The sequence below is a fragment of the Dipodomys spectabilis genome, unplaced genomic scaffold (genome assembly GCF_019054845.1).
Source record: "Dipodomys spectabilis isolate Male_0828 unplaced genomic scaffold, ASM1905484v1 ptg000533l, whole genome shotgun sequence".
Taxonomy (NCBI): domain Eukaryota; kingdom Metazoa; phylum Chordata; class Mammalia; order Rodentia; family Heteromyidae; genus Dipodomys; species Dipodomys spectabilis.
Genome location: NW_024871210.1, coordinates 4,111,420 through 4,117,419, shown reverse-complemented (window position 1 = coordinate 4,117,419; position 6,000 = coordinate 4,111,420).

Genomic DNA, 6,000 nt, shown 5'->3' with positions numbered 1-6,000 from the left:
CAGAGGCTGTAATATACTTAGCTGACGGTCCCAACATGTGGCATTATAGTTTGTTTCCTAGACTTGACCATCACATAACTGGAAGAGAGAACTTTTATTTGGTTTCAGCTTCTTGTTTCTAATAATCCTTTTGAGGTCTTTTCCCCTCATAGGTTCAGCACCCTTCCTATCACTTCCTTTGGTTCTAAATGGCTTCTAGTTCTGTCAGAATATGTCTGCAGATACCAATTTCCCTTCATTTGCAGTTAGAAAAACAATGTTTTTTTTGCCTTCAATTTTAAGGTATGGGGTCATGAATACAGTATTCTTAGTTGGCTTTTCTTTTCTATTGATTGTGACATATGCCATTCTACTATATTCTAACCTCAAATGTTAATGATACAATTAATCCAGGACTTTATTGAATTTTCCTATGCAAATAGACATAATTTTCTTCAAGATTCTCTTTTCCTGTATAACAGCTTTTTATATGTGTTTACCTGATTGTGATTCAATAGAATTCTTTAATGCAAAAATAAATATCATCTTAAGAGTTATTTTTCAAATATTTTCAGCTTATTTTTATCTTTTGCTTTATAGATTTTTATACACAGTCTTACCATAGTAATCACTAAATTAACCGATAATTCTCTGAGGAATTATCTGTTCAATTTTCATTGATTTTTTACTAAAAAACTTATATTGTTATATATTCACTGATTCTTCTGCCATAATCAAGTGATAATATATCTATTTAGTGCATTGTTCTGTTGGGTTCTAGAATTCCCAAACCTGATTTTTACACCAATGTAAATTTTTGCCTTACTTCTCCTCTACCTGTCCTTTCCCTCCTCTGTACTCTTCCTAGGCAGTTTGTATTACTGGACAAATTTGTATGTTTAAAAATTCAAACTGGCATTTGTTTCCCCTTTCTCTCTCACATGCCCATGATGGAGAAAACAAGTTTAACATACTTTCAACCCAAACAGGCAGTCACCTCTCATCTCTTCAAACCAGGAAGTTATTAAATCTCTGTCAGACAAACACAGAACTAAAGAGATGTGACAACAGTAAACCAAGAGATAAGAACCAATTGTGCTACCATTTTGTCTTGGGATGGACATCTTTCAGGTAGCCTGTAGCAGACCCCTTGAGCAGCCTCTTAAAACTGGGACCTATTCCCTGATTAGTAGGATAATAGAGCTTTGATTTCAAATCTTCACTATTCTTCTCATTTGACATGTTACAAATAATGAGCCTTATTTTCTTTTTCCTCAACACACTGCTGCCATTTTTTTGTGAATTAGCTTTGTGAATTCAGGGGACCAAACTTTGGAAACTCAACAACATAGAAACTCTTTTGAGAGAAAGAAATAACTTAACAAAAAGATGAGTGACAGTGTAAACCACCAAAATCATTTTGATACATAAGCAAACATTCCAAACACATGAGCAATCCTTGGGAAAATGTGTCCTTTCTTGTGGTTAAGTGGGAAGAAGCAAACTGAAAACTTCCTTCCTCCTTGTAACAGCATTGGAAGCACACAATATACATTAGAGGGATATAATTCTTCTATCATCATCTATGGATGTCATTCGTTATCTAAACATAACATTCTTGAATGTTTTTATTCTGAATAATCTAGGACTATGGCTGAATGAGTTAGTGAGATGTAGTCTTCAGTTAGATGTTAGTGATTCTGAACTGGAACTCCACCACCATTCCTGAAAATCCTCGATGCCAATTCTCCCTAGGTTTCACTGGAGAGACTTCAATGTCACTTGACTTGGGGCTCTAGAGATTCAGTTAATCTTTATTGTGCTATACTTTTTTTTACTCTTTGTTTCTGAGGGATGATAAAAACAATCATCCTAAATTTTGAAAGCTGGAAGAAGGGGAAGGGAAAGATAAAGGAAGTTAATCATTTAAAAGTTAAAGGCCCGAAAAATGAAAGTTTGACAAAAGCTTTCTGAAAGTTAATTGAAATACTAAAACCTGAGTAGCCTCTCACACATAAATTAGAAATCTTTAGTAACAATGAATTTATAGACTGCTAACCCCAATCAATCCCTAAACACCAAATACATTGTTTACAAACAGCCACACTTGACCACTGTATGTACAATCTAAATTGTCTCATTTCTAGCTAATATAGAATTATTGCAAGAACTTTTTGTGAAGGCTGACAAAAATGCTCTTGGTGTTTAGATCCAGAGAAAAATGGTCCTACTTCTATTCAGTATTTTCACTGATGGATGTAGGAACTTATCCTAGGACATGATGTTTTCCTTTTGTTATGTGTCATGACTCAATAAACCATTTGATTTCACAGAGACTAAAGTTTTCACAAAGACAAAAGCTTTAAAGCTTTAACAGGCTGTATCTCTTTTTCTGGCTAATGTCTTCCCTGGTCATTGTTGGGACATATTGGGCAGAAAGAAATGATGGTCAAGGAGGAAAGCTTGTCTTCAAATTCTCAGTTCCAGTTGGATCTCATCTTCTTCAATTGTTAATTTCCTGGGATCTGGCATACACCTGCTTGATGGTCATAGAAGAAGGAGATGCACTGTTATCTTCTCTAAACCATTGATTTCCTAAATCATGGACTTTCAAGAGCTTATTTGAATAAAAAGAAAACCCTTTCTTTTGTCATGAGATGAGCACTATGTATGAAGATGACAATGGTGCTTGACATGTTATTTTGCTTCCTAGTTCCAAAAAAGGAAAGAATACAAATTTTTTTAGTAATTCTTCAGTGTTCTTATGATGTACTATTTAATGTCTCAGCTCTTTTTCCTCAATCACATCTCTGGTCACAGAGATCTGGGGTCCTGTAGATGAAAATTGTATGATTGGTGCTTCTTTAATTTATAATTTTAATTCATTACTTGAGAAATAAAATTCCAAACTTCAATATATCAAATTATGTTCACTTGGACATTAAAGAATTATATTTGTATATTATTTTTAATACATTATCTACTGACCTGACTGTATGGCTAACTAATCATTCAGGATAGTGGATTCTCTCAGACTTTCATATTTTCCTTTTCCTCTTAAAGAATCATAATTTCACCTTCCTTTATTTTTCTCATAAGCTATTCCTTTTGTATATGTGTAAGTTTGATATTGCACACCAAGTGAGAATTAACAAAACGAAGGAAGTCATGCTGAAAGAAAAATCACATCTCTAATCCTTCTGTCACATTGCTGGGTATCACAGGTACTGGGTATCACACTCACTTGCTGTATGCTTGTAGTTTAGGTTTTTTCCCCCGCTTATATTAGAATATCAAATCATTTTTCTTCTTTATATGAAATATATTCCAAATAATTCTTCAATTTATTAACAATATATACTTGTATCATGTGTTCACAGAAAGCATCCTTCTTTTACAGTGGAAAAAAATCCACTGTGTGTGTGTGTCTATGTATGTGTGTATATGTGCATGTGTGTGTGTACAGGTGTGTGTGTTTATGATCAGAGAGAAAGAGAGAGCGAGAGTGAGATGATTGTTCAGACACACCTTATGTACATGCATTTTATTTGTTGCCAATATTTTTCCTAGGGTCGAGAAGTTTATCTTCAAGGACATTTCTTGCAATATATGGGATATATGTTAAATGATAAAATCATGCTGCTTTGTAGATGTTGTCATATTTTATCATTTTTAGAATTGTCTCTTCAGATGTTCTCTCTATTATTATTTCCATTCTTTGCACTAACTTTTGAAAAAGTTGCTGCAGGTTAAGATGTAAACCAAGAGAGTCTGGAGGAAGATGGCAGAGGAGAACATGGGGGCTAAATAAGCTCTCAGGTAGAAACCAGTTTTACTATTCCAGTGGTAAATCTAAGGCTAGACTTACACCAAGTGTGCCATCATAGTACAAAGAGTTTGGCCAGAGAGGAAAATTTCAGGCAGCTTGGTTCCAAAGACAGATTCAAACACTGTAGGGTCTGTGGCGGTGGCAGCAGCATCTGCTATCATGGCCACCACATCTACAGAAGGAGTCCAAGACAAAGGCACCAGAGGCAGTGTAAAAGCAGATTCTATCACCACAAGCAAGAACGAACGAAGAGTGAAAATCTTCATCCTGCTGACCATAGATAGACACATATCGTAGGTGGCCCAGAAACCAAGGGAAAGGTGCTAGTACCCTCAAGATATCCTCAGTACTTCTCATAGAGCAGCAGTGGAATGGTAGCTCATCCCTCAGCCCTGGAGAAGAACTCCATCTTCGATATTGAGAAAGACCAGGCCAGAACAGCTAACATCTAACTCAGGCGTTAGAAAAAGGAGCATTCAACAGGTCATAGGAAACTGACCTGTGGGGCTCAGCTCCACCCCTGGGGAAAGTTGTCCTTCCCAAGCAGAGGGAGCTCCACCTGGGCAGGGCAGACTGTCCTCAGTAGGTAAATAAACCCAGAGGCTCACCTACCCATGCAGCATAGGCAGCAACTCCAGCTGCTGGAGGGTAAAAGTAAAACAATTAGAAACTTGTTACACATAAATCCTGAGAATAGCTCCAGGCTGGCCTGATTGACTCTCTCAGGAGATAGTCCATCCGGGAGAAAGCTACACATTGCTGAATTTACACAGTGCTGCCTACAACCTAGCTCCTGCACAGCAACTCTAAGCTGGAAAAAACAGCCACATGCCTCTTTTGTGATAGTCAAAGTAGATCACACTCCCACTGAACCAGCCTGAGAGGATTGCCGTAAAGACCCAGGTAAGGCAGAGCTTCATTTGGCCTGCTCAAACAAGCTGATTTAAGAAACTAACCAAACCACAGGAAAACCAAACACCACAAGCAAAACAAAGACTCCACCAAGAAACTGGTTACAGACACAGGGGAGACACAAGATTTCCCCCCGTCAAAAAAAATTGAAGAACTCTTTTTTTTGCCTAGTTTCATGAAAATTTTTTTTGGTTTAAAAAAACTGTTGGTTGAATATCATACTTAATGGGGAAAAACTAAAACCAATTCTCCTAAAATCAGGAACAATGCAAGGATGCCCACTGTCTCCACTCCTCTTCAATATAGTCCTGGAACCCTTAGCCAGGGCAATAAGGCAAGAAAAAGACATTAAAGGGATCTGCATATGGAAGGAAGAAGTTATCCTATCCCATTTGCAGATTAGATGATAATCTACTTTCATGAACACAAAAACTCCATCCCCAAACTCTTAGAAATTATAAACCACTTCAGCAAAGTAGCAGAATACAAAAACAACCCACAAAAATCCGTCGCCTTCCTTTACATCAACAATGTACAAGCAGAGAAGAAAATAACGGAAGCAATTCTATGCACAATAACATCCCCCCCCAAAAAAAATATTTAGGATTTAACCTAACCAAAGATGTAAAAGAACTATTTAATGAAATCTATAAAAACTTAAAGAAAGAAATTATAGAGGACACTAAGAAATGGAAAGACCGCCCCCTGCCCCCTACACACACTTCCTTTACAACCATGCCTTTCCACCATGTATGGCGGGGCAGCAATTTGGGAAATAAACTTCTGCCTGAATAGCTTGTGGTGTACTCTTCATCAGCTTCCTAATGAAACTTACCTATTTAATATGTCTTATATATGGTGCCGTGACTCGGATGGGGTTTTTGAGTTGGAAATGTTAGAATTTCCTAACCACTCCTTTTCTCTGAACCAAACTGCCTGGAGATACCACGCAAGACTCTTCACCAACACCATGGCTGGCCTTCACATCCACATCCACACCACTTTTCTACTCTGCTCTCCTACCATTGACCATGTGGTGGATGGGCCATCTTGCCCTCATGGGAGAAATTTGTTCATTTTGGAATTGTAGTTCAGTGGCAGCCAGTTTACCTTCAGTCCAGATCCAGTTCATCTCTTCCAGCCTGGAAGACAGGACTCACTCCTGCCCAGACCATCCTACTACCTCTTCATTGCTCCTGTCACCCTCATGAGATCCTGAAGACTTCATCCAAGAAATTTGCCTCCTCCAGACTTCATCTAAGGAATCACACCTACCAAAT